We start from the raw sequence: 27830 nt of genomic DNA, 5'->3' as shown, positions 1-27830 counted from the left end.
GATCACTTAGTGCGTTTGGAATCATTTGTAAAAAACGCACTAATTAACAAACAACACGCTGTGTCTATCTTTTTTTATCTTGAAAAAGCATATGACACAACTTGGAAATATGGCATTTTACGAGATTTACATGACTTCGGTTTGCGAGGTCGTTTGCCTGAATTTATAGCAAAGTTTTTTAAATAACAGACAATTCCAGGTCCGTGTGGGTTCTACCCTGTCTGATCATTACAATTAGGATCAGGGTGTTCCAAAGGGCAGTATTTTGTCTGTCACTCTTTTTAGCATCAAGATCAACAGTTTATCTAAAGTTTTAAACGATTCAATTGATGGATCATTATTTGTGGATGATTTTAACATTTCTTGTCGTGGTAAAAATATGCATACCATTGAATGGCAATTGCAGTTGTGTTTAAACAAGATTAATAAATGGTGTCTTGAAAACGGCTTTAAATTTTCTAAATCGAAAACTAACTGCATACATTTTTGTCGTAAATACAAACCACATAAAGACCCTGAACTATCTCTAGATGGGACGCCCATTAAAGTTGTGAAGGAAGCCAAGTTCTTGGGTCTAATCTTTGATTCACATTTAACGTTTTTACCACATATTAAATCACTTAAACCTAAATGCCTGAAAGCACTTGACTTGTTGAAAGTGATTTCAAATTCTAAATGGGGAGGGGATCAAGCTACCCTTCTCCATCTATATCGATCTCTCGTGCGTTCAAAACTTGACTATGGCTCCATTGTCTATGGTGGAGCCTGCAAAAGCAACTTAAAACTATTAGATTCAGTCCATCATCAAGGTCTAAGACTTTGTCTTGGCTCCTTTAGAACTTCACCTGTTGACAGCCTGTATGTCGAGGCTGATGAACCATCTCTTGAGCAGCGACGTATGAAATTGGTTGGTTTAAGAATAAAACCACTGATTTCTGCTGCCAGCATTGAGCTGGAAAACATAGCTCCTTCCCGTCTTCTTTCTTCTCCTCCTTGGCAATTGGTTAGGCCACAAGTTGACCTAACATTAACATCATTTAAAAAATCAGAAACAAATGCATTACAATATAAACAAGAATATCATCAATTAAAACATAAATATAGCAATTACAAACCCTTATTCACAGATGGATCCAAGGACGGTGGCGCAGTTGCTTGTGCTACTGTCATTGGATCCAGAACAACATCTTCTAGTTTACCAGATAATAGTTCTATTTTTACAGCAGAAGCTAACGCCATATTAACAGCTCTCAAATATATTCAAAGACACCCTAAACGTAAACAATATATAGTCTATTCAGATTCTCTTTCTTGCCTTCAGGCTATAAAAAATATTTCTTGCAAACATCCACTTTTAATAGAAATTATTGAAGTGTATAATGATCTTGCAACTGGCCAATACGACATCGTCTTCTGTTGGTTACCCAGCCATGTAGGGATCTCTGGTAACACACTGGCTGACCTTGCTGCTAAGGCAGCACTCAACAAATCCGTGACTCCACTTCTTATTCCATACAGTGATTATAAAGCTAGCATTAGAACTTACATCCGTGATCTGATGCAGTGGGACACCCAAGTGGGTATAAATAAATTACATGCAATAAAACCTTATATTGGTTATACCCACTTGGGTTGTCAGTCCAGATTTGAAGAGGTAATCATGCGGCGATGTCGTATTGGTCATACTAGATATACTCATTCATACCTATTGAAAGGTGAGGATCCTCCGTTTTGCATCCCTTGTGATGAGAGAACCACGGTCAAGCACATCCTGCTTGACTGTGTTGAATTCTCCATCATAAGGGATAAATATTTCAATGTAAAAACAATTAAGGATCTTTTTAACACCGTAAGTTCTCATTTAATTCTTGGATTTTTAAAAGAAATTGATTTCATCTTTGAATATTGATTATTATGTTCTGTAGATAGCTGCATTTTAATTCATGGTAGTTTAGATTAGTAACTTGAATTGTTAGTGGCTGTACCCTCAAAGGGGGTTGAAGTACCGTAAAATTATTGTCCTCCTGAGAGGGTACGTAAGTCCCAAAACATTTCCTGTAAGTTTAGACTTCCACTGTTTTTAATCGTAGTATATGTGTATTTTTAATTTTTGGCTAGATGTGTCTAAATTGCTAACAGCTGAGGGGATGATGTAAATCCAACTAGGGTCCATGCAGGTAGCAAAGGTACTGTAAGTCCCCATGGTCCCTAGTATGGTGATCTACCTTCGGTTGTTGGCAATCTATAGCCTGATTTTATGTTGTATTGTCCGAATAGTGATATTATTTTTAACTTTCCACACTAGTTTTAATCATACTTGTGATATTCTAGTTGTTTTACTGTCCTTCGTTGACAGGTTTTTATAGTATCGATATATTTCACTTCAGTATTAAACGTTCTCGTCACGATATGGCTGAGATATTGCCAATGTGACGTTAAATATTAACTCACTCACTTATTGAACGGTAAATGCAGTTGTATCTGAACAAGATAAATAAATGGTGTTTGGAAAAACGCTTTAAATTTTCTAAGTCTAAAAGTAACTGTATACATTTCTGCCGTAAATACAAATCACATAAAGACCCTGAACTGTATCTAAACGGCACAGCTATTAAAGTTGTAAAGGAGGCCAAGTTTCTGGGTCTTAAATTTGACTCCCACTTGACGTTCTTGCCGCATATTAAATCCCTTAAAGTTAAATGTTTGAAGGCACTCGACTTGTTAAAAGTTGTTTCCAATTCAAAATGGGGAGGCGATCAAACCACCCTACTTCACTTATACAGATCACTCATTCGTTCCAAACTTGACTATGGTGCCATTGTATACGGCGGAGCCTGTAAAAGCAGCCTGAAAATGTTACATTCTATCGATCATCAAGGTCTAAGATTATGTCTTGGATCTTTTCGAACTTCTCCCGTTGACAGTCTCTATGTCGTGGCAGATGAGCCATCTCTAACTCAGCGACGTATAAAATTATCTTTACAATATGCTACAAAACTATACTCTAACAAATCTAACCCGGCATATAACTGTGTTTTACAACAGAAAGTGTTCTCTTGTTCCACCTCCCGGACACAGAATTAAACCCTTTCTTTCTTCGGCCGGCATTGAGCTGGAAAACATAGCTCCTTCCCGTCTTCTTTCCTCTCCTCCTTGGCAGTTGGTTAGGCTGCAAGTAGACCTAACATTAACTACATTTAAAAAATCAGAAACGAATGAACTACAATACAAACAAGAATATAATCAATTGAAACAAATATAGCAATTATAAATCCTTATTTACAGATGGGTCCAAGGACGGTGGCGCAGTGGCTTGTGCCACTGTCATTGGATCCAGAACAATATCTTCTAGATTATCAGATAATAGTTCTATTTTTACAGCAGAAGCTAACGCCATATTAACAGCTCTTAAATATATTCAAAGACATCCTAATCATAAACAATACATAATCCTTTCTGATTCCCTTTCGTGCCTTCAGGCCATTACAAACCTAGCTTGTAAACATCCACTTTTAATAGAAATTATTGAACTTTATAACTATCTTGCGACTGGCCAATACAACATCGTCTTCTGTTGGTTACCCAGCCATGTTGGTATCTCTGGTAACACTTTGGCAGACCTTGCTGCTAAGGCAGTGCTAAACAAATCTGTGACCCCACTTCATATTCCCTATACTGATTATAAAGTTACCATTAGCTCTTACAGCCGTGATCTGATGCAGAAGAAGTGGGACACCCAAGTAGGTATCAATAAATTACATGAGATAAAACCATTTGTTGGTTTCACCTACTTGGGATGTCGGTGCAGATTTGAAGAGGTCATTATACGACTATGTCGTATTGGCCACACCAGGTATACGCATGAATATCTTTTGAAAGGTGAGGATCCTCCGTTTTGTATCCCTTGTGATGAAATAATCATGGTCAAGAATGTCTTGCTTGACTGTGTTGAATATTCCATCACAAGGGACGATTATTTTATATCAAGAACTATGAAGGACCTTTTTAGTGACGTAATGTCTCATTTAATTATTGCATTTTTAAAAGAATTGAATTTATTGACTTAGATGTAAATAAATAAGTATTTTATGATCAGAAGATGAATCAGTAACTGAGATTGTTAGTGGCTGTATCTTCGAGGGGGGTTAAAGTATCGTAAAGTTATTGTCCTCTTGAGAGGGTACGTAAGTCCCAAAAACATTTGAAGTCAAATTTAGTCTTCCATTTTTTTAGCCGTTGTATTTCTGTTATTTTAATTTGTGGCTAATCTTGCATACAATCACCAGCAGCTGAAGGGATGGTGTAAATCCAGCTAGGGACCATGCAGGTAGCAGAAGCACTGTAAGTCCCCATGGCCTCTAGTATGGTGACCTACCTTTAGTTGTTGGTGATCTATAGCCTGTTTTTACATTCTACTGTCCGAATAGTGATATTGGTTTTAACTTTTCATGCTAGTTTTAATTCTTATTGTGATACTCTAGCTGTTTTACTGTCCTTCGTTGACAGGTTTTTACCATATGCATAAATTTCTTTTTTCCAAGAATGTTCTCGTCACGATATGGCTGCAATATTGCCGATGTGACGTTAAATATTAACTCACTCACTCACCCTTGATTGGTTATGCCTATTTGGGTTGTCAGTCGTGATTTGAAGAGAACATCATACGGCGGTACCCTATTGGCCTCACGAGATACACTAACAGATACCTTTTGAAAGGTGAGGATCCTCCTTTTTGTATCCATTGTGATGAAAGAATCACGATCAAGCATTTGTTGACGTATTTCATATCACGGACCATGAAGGATATTTTTAACAATGTTATTTCTTATCTAATTACTGCATTTAAAAAAGGATTGGGTTTGCTAAGTCATAAAAGAAACTTCACAAAATGAATTTTAAAAAATAATGAATATTACAACTCACAAAATAGCATCTACAGATCTTGGAAAGTACTGTGCAAATAGTTCCAGTCACACAAGAGCGGTGAAAAAAAAGGGTTTATGTGAGAACATAACGGATTACAAGTTTGCATGCTGAACGTACCTGATGAGGACATCATCCCATCTTTACCTGCCCTTAGTATGACAATGCAGAAGCATGAGCATCTGTTCGGACAGCTATTGATATTATCTTTTCTCCAGTAGTTACTGAGCAGTTACTTGACACATCCTACATGAAGGATGTCAAAATAAAGCAGGTCCCAGCTGAAGGAGTAAAAGTCAATGTGTCAAAGGATGAAAGCATAAAAGAACACGAAAAGCATTTGGAAGCTGGTTAAATCAAACCAAGGAAATCAGTTCCTTAATCTTGCAAAACTCGCTAAGCTTGGCTTGCACATTCCCCTTCAGACTGCAAACTGTGAAGGGGGATTTAGTTGCCAGAACATTATCCACACTAACACTAGAAACAGACTTGATCCAGACAAAACGAATCAGTTAATGAGAATCCAAATTTAGGGACCCAGCTTCAAGGAATTTCATTTTGATGCTGCTATTGCAGCTTGACAAAATAAGAAAAAAAGACGCATATTTCGAAAGTGTTCAGCCAAAAGGCCAGGTAAGAAATTTCACGTGAAGTGTTTCACTTTTGTGACGGCATCAGCATAATAGTAAATACCTATCATTAGTCAGAATGCGATTCCCGCTTTGTGGTGTCAGCTCACCCTTTTTAGTAATAGTTAAAGGGGATGTCACCCTTAATCTCAAATGTGAGTAACTGATATTGACAACGCATCAACCTTTGACAACAAACACAACTTTGGGTCCTAAAGTCACAAAATCACTTTTTATGTCAAATCTAAGCTTACTTAAGTACTTATTAATATTTAAGTACTTACGACGTGGTTAGAATACGATATAGCAGTCAAAACAAAAGTGCAAAAGTTGATTTTGAAGTCATGAACACAGCCGCTCACACCTGACGCATGCGCACAGTATGTAGTATGATGTAACATTATAAAACCGTTTAACCCAATTTCGAACAGAACTCCCAAAATGAAATAAGACAAGTCTTGTAATTTCACCTATATAATTTCTTGTCATTAATCCTTTTTAATCTTTGATGCTTTCAGGAATAGGTAGTATTTTCTTGGCGATCGCCAAAGACACAATGCTTTGTTGAAAATAGAAAGCAAATATATTGGTCTCCAGTGTTTGATACATTGCTCAGATTCGTATCCTTTTGATATGCATGTAATCAGATCTTTTCGTAATTATGTTGGTAGCGTGTCTTGCCTGTATGATTCATTCAAACACACAAGATGTTTGCCCAAATCTACGCAAAAGAATTTTAAGAATTCTGCCGTAAATCCATCAGGTCCAGGGAATTGTAATTGATTTAATAACTGAAAGAAGTCCGTTTTGTGTCAGCTCACCATCAAGGGATTTGGACACGTTATTGTGTCTTTTAAGGGTTTCGGAATATTTTGAAAACTTTGTAAGAAATTTTGGAATGAACCTATCATTTCATAACCACTTTTGAATTCTTCAAAGGAAAGCAGACCGTTTGAGTTACAATGGGCCTTTTATGAAATGACACCTATAGTTCCGTATGATAACATTGGACTGTTTACATCGATTGCAGTAAAAACAGCTTTCACAAATGGATTTACAACAGTTGAGAAAGTGTCAATATTTGCTCCAATGTAATTAAATTTTGAACAGGTACGTTGACTGGGTTAGTGAAGGTTATCTTACGATAGCCTGTTTTAATATAATAGTTGAAATCTAGGGTCTTAACATCAGTCATTCTTAGGCTACCTTCATTGTGGTCCCTCTATAAATACTCCCTTTTTATCTTACCTGATGATTCGAAATGAAATTGAATCATATTCTCTTTATTTCCGTAATGAATTAAGTTGGAGGGCACGGGAAAGTCGCGAGTACATGTACCGAAGTAGAGAGAGCTACAACAGTTTTTTGTCAATTATTTTTACATGCCTTTATCTCCAAAGTCCTAGAGGGATTCCGAAATGTCTGCATTTTTCCTTTTTCCTTTCTGTTGAGGCACCCGTGGCGAGCCACCTCCTCACCTCGGTGCTCGGTAACGCCAAGACCTCACCAACAGAGAACCGTGCACCCCCGTAGTGGACCCGGGGGCATAATTGGTCCACCAACCCGTTAGCCGTGGGTTGCGGTCCTGTGTCGATGGAGGAGGGGATCCTGGTGGTTGAGGGCATGGGAGCAGGACCAGTGTTCCTGTTGCTCAATACACCACTTTGGCCCTGACCTCACCCCAACTGGTGGTTGAATGGGCCCGGTTCAACCAATCGGCTGGTCATGCCAAGCCCTGTGCATGGATTATATGTAATTACACAAAATTTGATTTGGAATTGTTTAAACTTTAGTCTTGGCACCCTTTGTTCAGAATATTACTTGACTTGAATTTTGTTTACATGCATTTTGCCTAGAGTCTTATGCCCAGAAGGCGGTGGCTCGTGGGCCAATCTGGTGGAAAAATTAATCCTTTGGTTTTTCTGCTGGAGTATATCATCTGAGTATCCTTGGTGCTGCAAGTCGGAGACCCGCTTGTGTTAGCATTGTCCTTTGTGATACTCCGTGGTGGGTGGGGAGCTCAGATGATGAAACATATTTACTACCTATGGAATACCACCCCCCAAAAAAACCCGCAATAAACGAAAACGCAATAAACATCAACTTGACAACGATGATGACGACCAACGACCTTCCGCTTCAATCGACTATTGGCCACGATTTTTAGTTATAGAAACTGTAGACAAGACACCACTGAAAATTAACCCTTTGGCATTTCCAAGGGTATTGAAGGAATTGCAGGTGAGGTTAGAAACATTAGACGCTTGCGTTCAGGCTCTCTGTTGGTTGAATGCAGCAGAAAACAGCAAGCAACGAACCTGATGTCAACAGAAGTATTTGTTGGAATTCCCATCTCTGTCACTGCCCACAGGACCCTGAATACTAGTAAAGGCATAATCAGAGACAGAGATGGAGTGTTTGCTGATATGTCAGAGTTTCGATAGTGTTTCTGAGATGAAAGATCAGGGAGTGATTTATGTTAAAAGATTCACGATCTGCAGAAACAATGAACGATCTAAATACTTATCTGTTCTCCTTCTCATCGGAGAAATCTCCGAAGTCTGTTAAAGCAGGTTACTGTAGTATTTCAGTTGAGTGAGTGAGTGAGTTAATATTTAATATCACATCGGCAGTATTGCAGCCATATCGTGACGAGAACACTCTTGAAGAAAGGTATTTATGTATATGGTAAAAACCTGTTGACGAAGGACAACAAAACAACTAGAGTATCACAATAAGAAATAACAATAGCGTGAAAAGTTAAAACTGATATCGCTATTCAGACAATACAATATAAAAACAGGCTATAGATCACCAACACCTAAAGGTAGATCACCATACTAGAGGCCATGGGTGAGACTGCTGGTGATTGTATGCAAGATTAGTCACAAATTAAAATGACAGAAATACTGCGGTTACAAAAACTGGAAGATTAAATTTGATTTCAAATGTTTTGGGACTTACCTACCCTCTCAGGAGGACAATAATTTTACGGTACTTCAACCCCACTCGAGGATACAGCCACTAACAATCTCAGTTACTAATTGAACTTCCAGTCATAAAATACTTAGTTATTTACAAGTCAGACAATAAATCTAATTCTTTTTAAAATGCAATAATTAAATGAGAACGTACGTTACTAAAAAGGTCCTTCATAGGTCTTGATTTGAAATAATAGTCCCTTGTGATGGAATATTAAACACAGTCAAGCAAAACATGCTTAACTGTGATTATTTCATCACAAGGGATGCAGAACGGAGGATCCTCACCTTTACCTAAGTCCTCAACGACTCCACATGTACGAAACCCATGGTTTAATACAGATTGTAGACAAGCCAGGAAAGTGAGGAAAAAAGGCAGAAAATTATTTCCGTCACCATCCAAATGTCCACAACTTGAATAAATTTGAAATATTAAATGCAAAGGCACCTCGTACCTTCAAACTAAATAAACGTCTTTCTTGAAAGAACTATGTCTCCAAATTTAACTCACGCACGCCTATGTCCAAGGTGTGGAACAATGGTTCAGAGAATGAAAGGTAAAGGTTCAAACTCAGCTGTTCACCATCTTAAAGATGGGGATAATTTATTAACTGACAAAACTAGAATTGGAAATAAAAATCATTGGCGAATGACGTCCCTGAGTTTCAGAAATATCAGAAACAAGAGGAAAAGAAAAATCTTAATTCTGATTCCAATAATGGTGAAGATTATAATGTCTTTTCATTACACGAGTTATATACAGCTCTTGAACTAGCTCACGACACTGCAGCGGGTGATGACAATATTCATTATCAGCTCCTGAAACACTTGCCTGAACCATGTCTGATCACAATATTAGATATATTTAATAAAATATGGACGTCTGGAAAATTTCCTCCTTCGTGGCGTAATGCCATTGTAGTCCCAATACCAAAACCTGGCAGGGATCATACAGATCCGTCTAATTACAGACCAATATCTCTCACTAGTGGTGTCTGTAAAACCATGGAACGTATGGTGAATAATATATTAGTTTGGTGTTTTGAAACCAATAACCTAATCACAAATATTCAATGTGGTTTCATTAAAAGACGTAGTACCATTGATTATCTGGTACGACTAGAATCCTTTGGTAAAAATGCAATAGTAAATAAACAACATGCAGTATCGATTTCCTTTGATGTTGAGAAAGCTTACGATACCACGTGGAAACATGGCATTTTGAAGGAGTTACATGAGGGGTTATTTACCTCTTTTTATATCACAATTTTTAAAGGACAGGCAATTTCAAGTCCGAGTGGGTTGTACCCTGTCTGGTCATTATAATCAGAATCAGGGTGTTCCACGAGGCAGTATTTTGTCTGTTTCACTCTTTAGAATCAAGATAAACAGTTTATCAAAAGTTTTAAATGATTCAATCGATGGATCACTTTTTCTGGATGATTCTAATATTTCTTCTCGTGGGAAAAATATGCATACTATTGAAAGGCAACTGCAGTTGTGTTTAAACAAAATAGACAAATGGTGTCTTGAAAACGGCTTTAAATTTTCTAAATTAAAAACCAATTGTATACATTTCTGATGAACCATCTCTAACACAACGCCGTAAAAAATTGTCTTTACAATATGTTACTAAATTATACTCTAATGAATCTAACCCTGCCTATAAATGTGTGTACAATCCACTTTATGAGGATTTATACGAGAAGTCTTCTCTTGTTCCACCTCTAGGGCACAGAAGTAAACCCTTTCTTTCTTCGGTCGACATTGAGCTCCTTCCAGTCTTCTTTCTTCTCCTCCTTGGCAGTTGGTTAGACCACAAGTCGACCTTACATTAACTTCATTTGAAAAATAAGAAACTAATGAATTCCAATATAAACAAGAATATAATCAATTAACAAGTAAATATAGCAATTACAAACCCTTATTTACAGATGGATCCAAGGACGGTGGTGCAGTAGATTTTGCCACTGTCACTGGATCGACAACAATATCTCCTAGAATTCCAGATAACAGCTCTAATTTTACTGCAGAAGCAAACGCCATATTAACTGCTCTCAAATATATTCAAAGACACCCTAAACGTAAAGAATATATAATCTATTCAGACTGTCTTTCTTGCCTTCAGGCTATTAAACAAATGTCTTGTAAACATCCACTTTTAATTGAAATTATTGAAATGTGTAATGATCTTGCTACTGGCCAATACGACATGGTTGGTTACGCAGCCACGTTGGCATTTCTGGTAACACACTGGCTGACGTTGCTGCTAAAGCAGCACTCAACAAATCTGTGACACCACTTCCTATTCCATACACTGATTATAAAGCTGTCATTAGGTCTCACATTCGTGATCTAATGCAGAAGAGGTGGGACACTCAAGTAGGTATCAACAAAATACATGAAGTAAAACCATACACTGGTTACATCTACTTGATTTGAAGAGGTCATCATGCGGCGATGTCGTACTGGTCACACACGATATACACATGAATATTTGCTTAAAGGTATAGATCCTCCGTTTTGTATCCCTTGTGATTAAAGAATCACAGTCAAGCATGTCTTGCTTGACTGTGTTGAATATTCCATCACAAGAGATAACGTTTTTAAATCAAGAACTATGACGGATCGTTTGAGTAATGTTAGTGCTCATTTAGTGCTTCATCATGGCGTTTTTAAAAGACTTAGAGCTGTTACATCACTTGTAAATAGATAAATATGTTATGATTGGAAGTTGAACTAGCAACTAAGATTGTTAGTGGCTGTATCCTCGAAGGGGGTTGAAGTACTGTAAAATTATTGTCCTCCTGAGAGGGTACGTAAGTCAGGAAAAACAGTTGAAGTCAGATTTAATCTTCCACATTTTTAGTCGTAGAATATACGTCATTTTAAATTGTGGTTACGTTTGCATACAGGAGGTAGCAAAGGCACTGTAAGTCCCCATGGTCCCTAGTATGGTGATCTACCTTCGGTTGTTGGCGATCTATGGCCTGTTTTTATATTGTACTGTCCAAATAGTGATACTATTATTTTTTAAGTTTCCACGCTAGTTTTAAATACTAACTGTGATAATCTAGTGGTTTTACTGTCCCTCGTCGACAGGTTCTTCATAATATGCAGATATATTTGGTTTTTAATGTCACATATGTTCTCGTCACGATATGGCTGCAATATTGCCGATATGACGCTAACTATTAACTCACTCACTCACTCCTTTCTGTTGACGATCCACAGGTATGCGTGTATTTTTTGTTGGTGATCCACAGGTATGCTAGCCTATCAATGACGGTTAAACCCAGTACTTGAAAGTTGACTTCATACCATGGCAGTTTAAAGTTGATTGTGGAAATAGTGTTATGTTGCTGCCAACCATTTCACCTATCCAAACTGCCTTTGTTTGTTAACATTTTGTACAATGGTGTTAATGTATCCATAGACGATTCAGGACTAAGCTGAAATCCGTATCATCAGCATATCGTCCCAACTTATACGCGTGCATCATTTAACCTTTTAGTCACATACAACACATCTGATGAATAAATTCCAACATGACACACGATAACATAAAAGTTGTGTCAAACCAGAGGATGGGAAGTTGATCAAAACACACTCCCCCAACTAAACAGAGCACACATCCGCTCCAAACGTCATTAAGGCTCCATCAGTTACTCTAAAGCACGTAAAGGTTCCTACAATGGTGGCACCCGTGAACAGCCACCTCCTCGTGGTGGGTGGTGGGTAACGCTAAGAACTGATCAAATCCCCGTGTGGACTCGGGTCAACTAGGTCCATAGCACCCCATTGCTGGTCGCAAGGAGCGACCGAATTGGGCAACCTGTTTGCCGTGGGTTGCGTCCCGTGCCGGTGGTGGACTGTAGTCTGGTGGTTGAGGGCAGTAGGAAGCTGAACCATGTTCCTGCTGCTCAACACCCCACTTTGGCCCATACCTCACCTAGACGGGTGGTAGAATCGGCTGGTCACGCCAAGGCCCGTGTATGGACTTGTATGTCATTACACAAATTTAATTTGAAAATGTTTTACTTTTGGACTTGGCACATTTGTTTATATCAAATGTTAACGATTTTTCAATCTGATGTTTTGAACCTTGCCTAGTCTTATGCCCAGAAGGCGGTGGCTCATGGGCTCTGGTGGATTTGTTATTTATAACTCTTCTGCTGGAGTATATCATCCGAGTATCCTTGGTGCTGCAAGTTGGAGACCCATTTCTTATTAGCATTGTCCTTGTGATACTCCATGGCGGGTGGGGAGGTCGGATGATGAACCTTAAATCTCTAGCCATGGCTTACAAAACCCCTATCACCTAGAAAAAACGTCCTCTTGACACAGATCCTGATATTAATGAACTAAGACTGTCCACATCTATTGACTATTGGCCACGTTTTATAATACTTGAGGCCGTTGACAAAACGCCCTTGAAGCTGAACCCTTTTGCCCTTTCAAGAGACATACAAGGCATGGCAGGAACGTTAGAAGTTTGCGTTCAGGTTCTCTTCTTATTGAATGAGGCACCCGTGGCGAGCCACCTCCTCGTGGTGGGTGCTGGGTAACGCCAAGAGCTCGCCAACACCCCCGTAGTGGACCCGGGGGGATATTTGGTCCACCAACCCGTTTGCCGTGGGTTGCGGCCCTGTGTCGGTGGAGGAGGGGATCCTGGTGGTTGAGGGCATGGGAGCAGGACCAGTGTTCCTAATGCCCAATACACCACTTTGGCCCTGACTTCACCTAGACGGGTGGTTGAATGGGCCCGGTTCAACCAATCGGCTGGTCATGCCAAGCCCTGTGCATAGATAATATGTAATTGCACAAAATTTGATTTGGAATTGTTTAAACTTTAGTCTTGGCACCCTTTGTTCAGAATATTATTTGACTTGAATTTTGTTTACATGAATTCTGCCTAGAGTCTTATGCCCAGAAGGCGGTGGCTCATGGGCCAATCTGGTGGAAACATTAATCCTTTGGTTTTTCTGCTGGAGTATATCATCTGAGTATCCTTGGTGCTGCAAGTTGGAGACCCTCTTGTGTTTAGCATTGTCCTTTGTGATACTCCGTGATGGGTGGGGAGCTCGGATGATGAAACATATTTACTACCTATGGAATACCAAACCCCCCAAAAACGCAATAAACGTCAACTTGACAACGATGATGACGACCAACGACCTTCCAACTCAATCGACTATTGGCCACGATTTTTAGTTCTAGAAACTGACAAGACGCCAATGAAACTTAACCCTTTCGCCATTTCCAAGGGTATACATGGCATTGCAGGTGAGGTTAAAAACGTTAGACGCTTGCGTTCAGGCTCTCTGCTGGTTGAATGCAACAGAAAACAGCAAGCAAAGAACCTGATGTCAACAGAAGTATTTGTTGGAATTCCCATCTCTATCACTGCCCACAGGACTCTGAATACCAGTAAAGGCATAATCAGAGACAGAGATGGATTGTTTGCTGATATGTCAGAGTTAGATATTGCTTCTGAGATGAAAGATCAGGGAGTGATTTATGTTAAAAGATTCACGATCCGCAGAAACAATGAAATTGTCCAAACAAATACTTATCTGTTCTCCTTCTCATCGCCAAATCCTCCGAAGTCTGTTAAAGCAGGTTATTGTAGTCTTTCAGTTGACGTGTACATCCCAAATCCTTTGAGATGTTTTAGATGTCAAAGGTATGGGCACGGTGTTAACACTTGCACCAAGCCCATTACATGCACCCACTGTAGTGAGAATGCTCATGTCACAGAAGACTGTAACAGTGACCATAAAAAGTGTACAAATTGTTCGGGAAATCATTCGTCTTTCGCCAAAGAGTGTCCAGTCTGGAAAAAACAAATGGAAATCAATAAAATTAAATTCACCCAGAACGTCAGCTTTTCTGACGCAAAGAAACTTGTGGAATCTGCAGCACATACTGAATCATTTGCATCAGTTGTAAGAACTCCTGAATATACCTCAAAAGTAACTACCTCGTCGATACATTGCCAGACAGATTTGACGTGGGTTAAGACAAATAATGCTCAGTTCGTTGCACCCGAACAGTCTACTCAAACCTTTGCATCTTCTGTCAACACTCAGGTGGTATCTAAAGCCGGGTCACAGTCCTGTAGTCAGACTTCATCTGTATCTGGAGAACAATCTTTGTCTCAGCCAACTCACAAATCACATCAAAAACAAGTTCGAAGAATATTGTTCAAAGTAAAACTGACTCAAGAACAGAATCTTCAAAAAAGAGTGGCAGACCCCAGAAGGGTTCAGAAAATCCTGTAAAATTATTTAATAAATACGGATCGCTTGAGGCCATGGAAGTGTCGGAAAACTTCCATCCCAGGGCACATAGCCTGTCGCCCTCCAAAAAGGTGCGGGGTAGATCCCCAATAAATCCCCCCAAAAGATAGTTTCTTCTTATAACATCATACAGTGGAACTGCAGAGGGCTAAAAAATAATTTCAATGATTTACAGCTATTGATCCAGGACTTTATTCCATCAGCAGTCTGTCTGCAGGAGACATATTTAAAGCAGACGGATACTTTTGACCTACGCCATTTCAATGCTTACCATTCGTTTTCACCCCCGGGCGAGAGGGCCACTGGAGGAGCTTCTATCCTTATAAACCAGAATATTATTAAGAGCCCTATTATTCTTAATACTGGTCTCCAAGCTATTGCCGTGAGACTTACTTTACACGTTGCACTCACACTCACTGTCTTCAACACTTCAGAAGACCGAACTTCAAAATTTGTATAACCAACTCCCGAAACCCTGTGTTATTATGGGAGACGTAAATGGCCACAACCCACTCTGGGGTGGTACAACTACAAATGCTAAAGGTAAAATACTAGAGGAGTTCTGTTCCGAAAATGATTTATGTATTTTCAATAATGGGTCGAACACATATCTACATCCTGGCACAGGAACATATTCAGCCCTTGATTTATCAGTTTGTGATTCAAGCCTTCTAAATGAATTTTTAATGGTCAGTTCATGATGACCTCTGTGGGAGTGACCATTTCCCAACATTACTAAAACCTGTGAATCCATCTGATGTTCCTCCATCATCAAGATGGAACTTCAAAAAGGCTAACTGGCGTTTATATGAAACTCTGTGTGTTGACAGGCTTAAACCTGAACTTTTTGATAATGGTCCTGATGCTATTCAACGTTTTTGTGATGAAATGAATATTATTGCTCATGAGTGTATACCAAAGTCCTCTGCAGTTCCACATATTCGCAAACCATGGTTCAATGATCAATGTAAACAAGCTAGAAAGGAACGGAAAAAGGCAGAACACTATTTCCGTCGACACCCCATGGTGCATAATTTGAATAAATTTAAGATTGTAAATGCTAAAGCACGGCGTACTTTTAAACAAAGCAAACGCCAATCTTGGCAACGATACGTATCAAACATTAATTCACGTACACCAATATCTAAAGTCTGGAATATGATCCAAAAAATCAAAGGTAAGGGCTCCAAATCTAGTATTCACCACCTTAAAGATGGAAACCAGTTATTAACTAATGAAACCGATATTGCTAATAAACTTGGTGAAACTTTGGCAAAACATTCTTCCTCGTCAAATTATGAACCTAAGTTCCAAACACATCAAAAACAGCAAGAAAAGAAAACTATTAACTTTAATTCGGATAATGGGGAAGACTATAATGAAACTTTTTCGTTACATGAGCTTCATACTGCTCTTGATCAGGCTCATGATACTGCTTCAGGAGCTGATAACATACATTATCAACTCCTGAAGCACTTGCCAGATACATGCTTAGAGACGCTGTTACATATTTTTGATAATATTTGGACATCTGGACAATTTCCTTCGTCGTGGCGTGATGCTATCGTTGTTCCCCTTCCTAAACCTGGACGTGATCATACGGATCCTTCCAATTATAGGCCAATTTCACTTACTAGCTGTGTTTGCAAGACCATGGAACGCATGATAAATAATCGACTTGTCTGGTACTTGGAAACAAATAGCATAATAACAGATATTCAGTGTGGTTTCCGCAAAAACAGAAGTACAGTCGATCACTAAGTGCGTTTAGAATCTTTTGTTAAGAATGCCATAATTAATAAACAGCATGCAGTGTCGATCTTTTTTTATCTAGAAAAAGCATATGACACCACTTGGAAACATGGGATTTTAAAAGATTTACATGACTTCAGATTGCGAGGCCGATTGCCTCAATTTATAGCCAACTTTTTAAATGATAGACAATTTCAAGTCCGTGTGGGTTCTACCCTGTCTGATCATTACAGTCAGGATCAGGGTGTCCCACAAGGCAGTATTTTGTCTGTTACACGTTTTAGCATCAAGATAAACACTTTATCAATGGTTTTAAACGATTCAACTGATGGATCACTTTTTGTGGATGATTTTAACATTTCATGTCGAGGTAAAAACATGCATACTATTGAACGGCATATGCAGTTGTGTCTGAACAAGATAAATGGTGTTTGGAAAACGGCTTTAAATTTTCTAAGTCAAAAACTAACTGTATACATTTCTGCCGTAAATACAAACCACATAAGGACCCTGAACTTTATCTATACGGCACACCTATTAAAGTTGTTAAAGAGGCCAAGTTTCTGGGTCTTATATTTGACTCCCACTTGACGTTCTTGCCACATATTAAATCCCTTAAAGTTAAATGTTTGAAGGCACTCGACTTGTTAAAAGTTGTTTCCAATTCAAAATGGGGAGGCGATCAAACCACCCTACTTCACTTATACAGATCACTCATTCGCTCCAAACTTGACTATGGTTCCATTGTATATGGTGGAGCCTGTAAAAGCAGTCTCAAAATGTTAGATTCTATCCATCATCAAGGTCTAAGATTATGTCTTGGATCTTTTCGAACTTCTCCCGTTGACAGTCTCTATGTCGAGGCAGATGAGCCATCTCTCACTCAGCGACGTATAAAATTATCTTTACAATATGCTACAAAACTATAGTCTAACAAATCTAACCCGGCATATAACTGTGTTTTCAATCCTCTCTACGAGGATTTATACAACAAAAAGTGTTCTCTTGTTCCACCTCTCGGACACAGAATTAAACCCTTTCTTTCTTCGGCCGGCATTGAGCTGGAAAACATAGCTCCTTCACGTCTTCTTTCCTCTCCTCCTTGGCAATTGGTTAGGCCACAAGTTGACCTAACATTAAGTACATTTAAAAATTCAGAAACTAATGAACTACAATACAAACAAGAATATAATCAGTTGAACCATAAATATTGCGGTTATAAATCCTTATTTACAGATGGGTCTAAGGACGGTGGCGCAGTGGCTTGTGCTACTGTCATTGGATTCAGAGCAATATCTTGTAGATTACCAGACAATAGTTCTATTTTTACAGCTGACGCTAACGCCATATTAACAGCCCTTAAATATATCCAAAGACATCCTAAACATAAACAGTATGTAATCTATTCAGACTATCTTTCTTGCCTTCAGGCTATTAAAAACCTAGCATGTAAACATCCACTTTTAATAGAAATTATTGAACTTTTTAACTATCTTGCAACTGACCAATACGACATCGTCTTCTGTTGATTACCCAGCCATGTTGGAATCTCTGGTAACACATTGGCTGACCTTGCTGCTAAAGCAGCGCTCAACAAATCTGTATCACCACTTCTTATTCCTTACAGTGATTATAAAGCCACCATTAGATCTTACATTCGTGATCTCATGCAGAAGAAGTGGGACACCCAAGTAGGTATCAATAAATTACATGCAATAAAACCATTTGGTGGTTACACCTACTTGGGATGTCGGTCCAGATTTGAAGAGGTCATTATACGACGATGTCGTATTGGCCACACTAGGTATACGCATGAATATCTTTTGAAAGGTGAGGATCCTCCGTTCTGCGTCCCTTGTGATGAAATAATCACGGTCAAGCATGTCTTGCTTGATTGTGTTGAATATTCCATCACAAGGGACAATTATTTTAAATCAAGAACTATGAAGGACCTTTTTAGTAATGTAAGTTCTCATTTAATTATTGCATTTTTAAAAGAATTGAATTTATTGACTGACATGTAAATAAATAAGTATTTTATGATTGGAAGTTGAATTAGCAACTAAGATTGTTAGTGGCTGTATCTTCGAAGGGGGTTGAAGTACCGTAAAATTATTGTCCTCCTGAGAGGGTACGTAAGTCCCAAAACCATTTAAGTCAGATTCAATCTTCCACTTTTTTAATCGTAGAATATGTGTCATTTTAATTTGTGGCTAATCTAGCATACAGTCGCCAACAGCTGAGGGGATGGTGTAAATCCAGCCAGGGACCATGCAGGTAGCAGAGGTACTGTAAGTCCCCATGGTCCCTGGTATGGTGATCTACCCTCTGTTGTTGGCGATCCATGGCCTGTTTTTATATTGTACTGTCCAAATAGTCATACTATAATTTTTTTTAAGTTTCCACGCTAGTTTTAATACTAACTGTGATAATCTAGAGGTTTTACTGTCCTTCGTAGACAGGGTGTTCATAATATGCATATATATTCTTTTTTGTCATGTATGTTTTCGTCACGATATGGCTGCAATATTGCCGATGTGACGTTAAATATTAACTCACTCACTCACTCTTATTGAATGAAGTAAGAGACAACAGGCAACTAACCTCCTGTCAACTAAATCTTTTGTCAGCATTCCCGTATCAGTCTCTGCCAAACCGAACACTCAACACCAGCAAAGTCAGAGTGAGAGACCGAGACTGCCTTTTTGCTGATATGCTGGGCATTGATATTGCCTCAGAAATGAAGGAACAAGATGTGCTATATGTAAAACGTGTCACTACCCGGAAAAAACAATGAGATGAAACAAACAAACGGCTATGTGTTCTCTCTCTCTACTCCGACTGCTCTTAAACTGATAAAGGCTGGTTTCTGTCAACTCAAAGTTTAAACATATTCCAAATCCACTGAGATGTTTCAAGTGCCAAAAGTATGGGCATGGCGTAAATACTTTCACATTGTCTGTTGTGAGTCCTCACTGTGGTGAGAAGACCCACACATCAAAAGATTGTGACAATAATAACAAAAACTGTCCAACTGTCCAGGAGTCCAAAAGAGTGTCCGATTTGGAAGAAACACATGGAAATAAACAAGATTAATTTACTCAAAATATTAGTTTTGTCGAAAAGGAACAACATGTTCAAAGATACGAGCCACAAGAAACATATGCTTCCAAAATCAAAATACCATCTGAGCAATCCTCTAAAGCTTCTAAATCTCCTTCCTTTTCATGTGATGAGAAGACACACACAAAAGAAGATTGGTTAGTAGTTATAAGAAATGTACTAACTGTTCAGGAGAACATTCTTCTTTTTCAAATCAGTGTCCAATATGGACGCAGCAGATGGAGATAAACAAACTTAAATTCACCCAAAATGTTAGTTTTTCTGTAGGAAAACAGCTTGTCCAGAGATCTGAATTAACAGAAACGTATGCTTCAAAAGATAAGACATTATCTCAGGCGACGAATAAAGCAACCAGATCAACTGCATGTGGTCAAACAGATTTGGCGTGGGTGAACACTCATTCCCCACAGACTTTTGCAGCTGCAGTATCCACACAAACTGCTGAGCCATTTCCTGGCACGTCTCAAAGTCAAACAGAGTCAGATTGTGATCATAATGCATCATCTCAGTCTAGCACACTGTCTCAGTTGTTTTGTAATGTACAACAATTACTAAAGGCAAAAGTAAACCTAAGACTGATTTTTCCCAAAAACAAAGTGGCAGAGCCCCAAAAGGGTCTGAAAATAAGATGAAACGTTACAACAAATATGGATCACTTGAGGACATGGACGTGTCCGAAAATGTCAATTTTAGGGCACACAGCTTGTCGCCCACCAAAAATGGTCCCCAATAAATCCACCAAAAAGATATTTTACTCCCACAATTCGTACAGTGGAATTGCAGAGGACTAAGGCATAATTATATTTTGTTACAGTTACTGGTCCAGGATTGTACGCCGTCAGCAGTCTGTCTGCAGGAGACTATTTAAAGCACACAGAACTTTTTGAGCTACGCCATTTCAATGCTGATAATTGTTTCTCACCTCCGGGTGACAGAGTCACTGGAGGATCCTCAATCCCAGTCAAACAGGATGTTATCCATAGCCCAATTACACTCGCTACTAATCTTCAAGCTGTTGCCATCCACCTCACTTTACATGTTATGTTCTTTGTATGTCTCGCCGTCTACAGCTCTTCAGAAGACCTTCAAACCCTATACGATCAACTCCCCAAACCGTGTATTATTATGGGAGATTTGAATGGCCTTAACCTACTGTGGGGTGGTAAAACTACGAATACTAAAGGTAAATTATTAGAAGCGTTCAGTTCAGATAACGATTTATGCTTATATAATTACGGTGCTAACACATATTTAAACCTATTCTGCTCTGCCACGATGACCTTTGTGGAAGTGACCATTTTCCTACTATATTAAAATCTGTAACTCCGTCTGATGTTCCTCCATCACCAAGGAGAAATTTCAAAAAGGCTAATTGGATTTTATATGAAACAATGTGTGCTGCAAAACTTGAACCTGAACGTTTTAGTGACGTTCCTGATGCTATTCAATGTCTTTCTGATGAATTGAACTCCATAACTGATGAGTGTATACCAAATTCCTCTGCAGTTCCACATATTCGAAAACCATGGTTCACTGATGAATGCAAACAAACTACGATGGCGAGAAAAAACAGAATCTTATTTCCGTCACCATGCTATGGTCCATAATTTGAATAAATTTAAAATTTTAAATGCAAAACCGCGGCGTACGTTTAAACAGAACAAACGCCAATCTTTGAAATATTATGTATCTAAAATAAATGCTCGGACACCCATGTGCAAGGTATGGAAAATGGTCCAGAAAATTAAAGGTAAATCTAATGTCCATCATCTTAAACGTGGTGATCAATTACTTACTGATAAATCAGATCTTGCAAATAAACTGGGTGAAACCCTCGCTAAACACTCTTCCTCTTCTAATTATGTACCGGCACTCGTGCTGGGTGCTGGGTAATGCCAAGAGCTCGCCAACACCCCCGTGTGGATCCGGGGGCATATTTGGTCCACCAACCTGTTTGCCGTGGGTTGCTGCCCTGTGTCGGTGGAGGACGGGAGTCTGGGGGTTGAGGGCACTGGGAGACTGTAACCGCGTTTCCTTTGCTCAACACACCCCTTCGACCGTTACTTCACCTAGACGGGTGGTTGAATGAGCCCGATTCAACCAATCGGCTTGTCATGCCGAGCCCAAAGCACTAAATTTCATTGCTCAATAACTATTTGGCTTGGTTTCACTCTACACAATACTGACATAATTGGTTTTGAGTATATATTGTATGATATATACATTTTCTAACTTGATAATATTTGCCCAGATGCTGATGCCAGAAGGCGATGGCTCATGGGCCAATCTGGTAGACTGATGACTTGTTTAATCCTTCTGCTGGGTGCATCATCCCAGTATCCTGGGAGATCCACTTGTATATAGCATTGTCTTTATGATACTCCGTGAGTGGGTGGTGAGCTGGGATGGTGAATCTATAATACTTCAGCATGGCTCTGGAAACCCCAATGAAAAAGAAGCGTCAACCTGACAATGATCATGATGCTAATGAAGGCTGTCTACCTCTTATTCAAGTTGGATAGCGGCCAAGATTTCTGGTTTTAGAATCTCCGGAGAAGCAACCTATCAACTTGAATCCATTTGCGATTTCAAAAGGAGTGTATGGAATAGCAGGAGGTGTTAAGAATATCAAGCGTATGAAATCTGGATCACATCTAATTGAATATGCCAAAAGATATATTTGTTTTCTTTCATCTCTTGATTTCCACCAAGAACTATCAAAGCAGGATTGCCGTTGAACAATATATCCCAAACCCACTGAGGTGTTTTAAATGCCAAATGTTTGGCCTTGGGGTTAAATTCTTGCAAACATACTATTACTTGTGCACACTGTGGTGAGAAAACACGTTACTAAAGATTGCGATAGCAACTTTAAGAAATGTGTCAACTGTTCTGATCAACATTAATCCTCGTCAAAAGATTGTCCCATATTGAAAAGAACAGAACATTGTATTTAGAACGTTAGTTACAATGAGGCTAGAAAAGTCGTACCTTCCTGCGATCCAAATGGTTCATATGCTTCTGTAACTAAACGACCAGCTGTGGTAACATCTTCCACTGGCTGTCAAACAATCTGACATGGATGAATTCCATCAATCCTGAACTCTCCTGCTTGTCGGATTCCTGCACACAAATTACTACTGAGCCTTCTTCACGTAAACAGACTCCTGTAGCATCATCTACTGTTTCTGTAACTCCAATTCAACGAACAGTGACACAGAATCGTTCGTCACAAAGTTCACAGCCTAAGAAAGGAAAAACTACGTTATCCAGATGTAAAAGTGACTCTTCTCAAAACAATGAAACGGGCAGAGTATCAAAAGGCTCTGATGATCCCATCCACCTTTATAACAAGTTTGGATCACTTGAAGAGATGGATGTTTCAGAGAATATCCCTCACAGAACAACAAATTTGTCGCTGAAACGTAGTGGGCGAGCAAGATCTCCAGTTCACCCACCAAACAGATGAATAGTTCTCAACCTTTGATTCAGTGGAATTGCAGAGGACTAAAGAATAACTTCAACGAAATATAGCTACTCATACAGGATCTTAAAGCGTCAGCACTATGTCTTCAAGAGACCTACCTTAAAAATACAGATAACTTCAATCGGAGACAGTATAGTGCTTATCACTCTTTTTCTCCTGCAGGAGATAAAGCTACTCGTGGCGCTTCTATTTTGGTTCAGCTCAGCATCATACATAGCCCTGTCGCTCTAAATACACACTTGGAAACTGCTGCAGTTCGTCTTACCCTGCACGTCGCGCTGACCTTGTGCTGCTTGTATATACCTCCCTCTTCAAATATTCAACAATCAGACCTTCAAAATCTGTATGATCAACTTCCGAAGCCATGTCTCTTCATGGGCGATCTTAATGCACACTACCCAATTTGGGGAAGTGTCAACACAAATACTAAAGGTGAAATCATCATTTTTGTTTCCAAAATTAAATCCCTACACCTATGACAAAGGTGTGGAATATGATTCAAAGAATTAAGGGCAAAGGTTCAAAATCTGCTGTCCACCATCTCAGGGATGGTATTAATATATTAACTGATAAGTCTGATATTTCCAAAAAGCTTGGTGAATCTCTCGCTAAACATTCTTCTTCATCAAATTACGAGCCAGAATTTCAATGATACCAGAAACAACAGGGGAAGAAGAGAATCAATTTTAACTCGGACAATGGCGAAGGCTATAATGAATTTTCTCATTAGATGAACTACACACTGCCCGCCAGCAAGCTCATGATACAGCAACAGGTGCTGATAACATACACTATCAGCTCTTGAAAAACTTACCGGAAAAATGTTTGGAAACACTTCTAAATATTTTTGATGACATATGGACTTCAGGGAATTTCCCAACTTCCTGCCGTAATGCCATTGTAGTCCCCATTTCAAAACCTTGCAGGGATCATACACATCCATATAATTACAGACCGATCTCTTTAACGATTTGTGCGTGTAAAACCATGGAACGAATGATTAACAATCGATTAACATGGTGTCTTGAAACCAATAACCTTATCACAAATATTCAATGTGGTTTCAGGAAAACTCGTAGTACCATTGACCATTTGGCACGTTTAGAATCCTTTGTCAAAAATGCAATAGGAAATAAACAACATGCAGTATCGATTTTCTTTGATCTCGAAAAGACATACGATACTACATGGAAGCATGGTATTTACATGATTTACATGATTTTGGCTTAAGGGGTCGTTTACCTCTTTTTATATCACAGTTTTTAATAGGTAGGCAATTTCAAGTCCGAGTGGGTTCTACCCTGCCTGATAATTACAATCAGGATCAGGGTGTTCCACAAGGCAGTATTTTGTCCGTCACCGTATTTAGCATTAAGATCAACAGTTTATCCAAGGTTTTAAACGATTCAATTGATGGATCACTTTTTGTGGAATATTTTCATATTTCGTGTCGCGGAAAGAATATGCATACTATTGAACGACAACTGCAGTTGTGTTTAAATAAAATAAATAAATGGTGTCTTGAAAATGGGTTTAAATTCTCTAAATCAAAAACTAATTGAATTACATTTCTGTCGTAAATATAAACCACATAAGGGCCCAGAACTGCTTTTAAATGACACTCCCATCAAAGTTGTCAAAGAAGCCAAGTTCTTAGGTCTGATTTTCGACTCACATTTAACTTTTCTTCCTCATATCAAATCTCTAAAAACTAAATGCCTGAAATCACTTGATTTATTGAAAGTTGTTTCCAACTCAAAGTGGGGAGGAGATCAGACGACCCTTCTACACCTATATAGATCACTTGTCCTGTCCGTTTGAAGCTTGATTATGGCACAGTTGTATATGGTGGAGCCTGCAAAAGCAACCTAAAGCTGTTATGATGTTATGATGTCTCCATCATCAAGGTCTAAGACTTTGTCTTGACTCCTTTCGACCTTCATCTGTTGAGCAGCGACGTACAAAATTAGCTTTACAGTATCTAACAAAACTATATTCCAATGAGTTAAACCCTGCATATAACTGTGTTTTCAATCAAGTGATTCTTGATCAACAGACGTTGTCGTCATGTGACGTATTCTTTATGACATACAATACAACCGCTTGTTTTTGCTGCCGGCACTGAGCTGAATAATATAGCGCCATCCCGTCTTCTTTCTTCTCCTCCCTGGCAGTTGGTTAGGCCACAAGTCGACCTAACATTGACCGCATTTGAAAAATAAATATCAATTAAAAACTAAATATGGCAATTGCAAACCCTGAATTACAGATGGGTCCAAGGACCATGGCGCAATGACTTGTGCCATTGTCAATGGATATCCAGAACAATATATTCTAGAATTCCAGATAACAGCTCTGTTTTTACTGCAGAAGCAAATGCAATATTAACGTCTCTTAAATATATTCAAAGACACCCTAAACACAAACAGTATGTAATCTATTCCGACTCTCTTTCTTGCCTTCAGGCTATTAAAAATATTTCTTGTAAACATTCACTTTTAATAGAAATTATTGAATTGTATAATGATCTTGCCACTGGCCAATACGACATCGTCTTATGTTGGTTACCAAGCCATGTAGGAATCTCAGGTAGCACACTGGCTGGCACTTGCTGCTCAAGCAACACTCAACAAATGAGTGACACCACTTCTTATTCCTTATAGTGATTACAAAGCCACCACTAGATCTTATATCCGTGATCTGATGCAAAAGAAGTGGGACACTAAAGTGGTTATCAATAAATTACATGAGATAAAACCTTACATTGGTTATACCCGCTTAGGTTGTCAGTCCAGATTTGAAGAGGGTATTTTACGACGATGTCGTATTGGCCACGCTCGGTATACTCATGCGTACATGTTAAAAGGTGAGGATCCTCCATTTTGTATCCCTTGTGATGGGAGAGTTACGGTCATGCATATTCTGCTTAAATGTGTTGAATTCTCCATCACAAGGGATATGTAGTTTACAGTTAAAACAATGAAGGATCTCTTTACCAGCGTTAGTTCTCATTTAATTATTGTTTTTTTAAATGAAAATGATTTTTCGATTGAATTTTGAGCAATGTGTTGTTGTAAAAAGATGTATTTTAATAATTGGTAGGTTAGATTCGTAACTAGAATTGTTAGTGGCTGTACCCTCAAAGCGGGTTGAAGTATTGTAAAATTATTGTCCTCCTGAGAGGGTACGTAAGTCCAAAACATTCATAGTAAATTTAAGCCTACCAGGTTTTTAATCGTAGTATTCAGGTTCTTTTAATTTTGCTAACTGTTCGTACAATCGCTAGAGCTGAAGGGGTGATGTAAATCCAAATAGGGTCCATGTGGGAAGCAAAGGTACTGTAAGTCACCATGGTCTCTAATGTGGTGATATAACTTCTGTTGTTGGCGATCTATGGTCTGTTTTTATATTGTATTGTCTCAATAGTGATATTAGTTTTAACTTTCCATGCTAGTTTTAATTCAAATTGTGATATTCTAGTTGTTTTCTGTTCTTTGTCGACAGATTTTCATAATACTCATATATTCCATTTCAATGTTATGTTCCCGTCACGATTTGGCTGAAGTATTGCCGATGTGACGTTAAATATTAACTCACTCACTCACTAACTGGAATACAATGGCCATCGACAGTGTAAATGGGAAAGTGCTTCATGCAGGATTGTGAGTCCCCAAGGTCCTTGGCGTGGTGATCTACCTTCAGTTGCTGGCGATTTATAGTCCGTTTTTTTCTATTGCATACGTTGTATCATGTATTTTTGGTTATATGCTAGCTTTAAACCTATCTTACTGTTTAACTTGTGCAAGTCTTAATTTGGCGGCTAATGTAATTTAGCCTTATTCACTGACTTTAAGTTTATATTATCAAATGTCTTTGTGCCTCAAAAAAATTGTCTCTGATTCCGTGGTTGAGCAGTTTCTTTACGTTCATATTGCGAGTACCAAAATAAGAATGTCGCAGACTTTTCTACACTCTGGAATATAGGGTTTTCGTAGGTTTATTCTCACTCATGTTTCAGTCACTAACATCACGGTTCGTAATACCTCCTTAAGTTTCCATCTAGAAGATTAAACGAACACATCATTATAAAAGTGCACATTTCCATCAGGTCATATATATCAACTTAATCAGGTCCCTTTCATTCCATTGCAAATTCAACAGTGAAATGAAGCTCCTGATGATGACCTCATCTGGAGGTACGGAGAATTATCTATGCATTATAAGTTTTGAAGAGATACTTCCATTCCTTTTCTTGGTTTCACTTTCCCAATGCATAACTGGAGATCAAACTAGCATGAAATCCTGTCCACAATTAATAAAGGATTTAGATATGCGATATTTCATAAATAAGGAGAACAGTTTGCGCAGCATTCCACTAGTAAAGAAAACAAGATAACAGGACACCCGTCGTCCCTTTTCTCAGGAAAATAAGTAACCATTGTGGCTGATAGAACATCAGTCTCGAAAAACTAAATGTGAGTGGTGATACAGTATGGAATAAAAATCACTCGTAATCGACCTATTCATGTCATGAAACTGCCCCACTAAAACATAACAAAATAAATAAAAAAATAACAAACAAACAAAGCAAGACACCCCAAAACAAGAAACAAAACAAAATGTAAAAAAATCA

This window comes from Haliotis asinina, chromosome 4, assembly GCF_037392515.1.
Source record: "Haliotis asinina isolate JCU_RB_2024 chromosome 4, JCU_Hal_asi_v2, whole genome shotgun sequence".
NCBI lineage: Eukaryota > Metazoa > Mollusca > Gastropoda > Lepetellida > Haliotidae > Haliotis > Haliotis asinina.
This window is presented reverse-complemented; position numbering follows the sequence as displayed.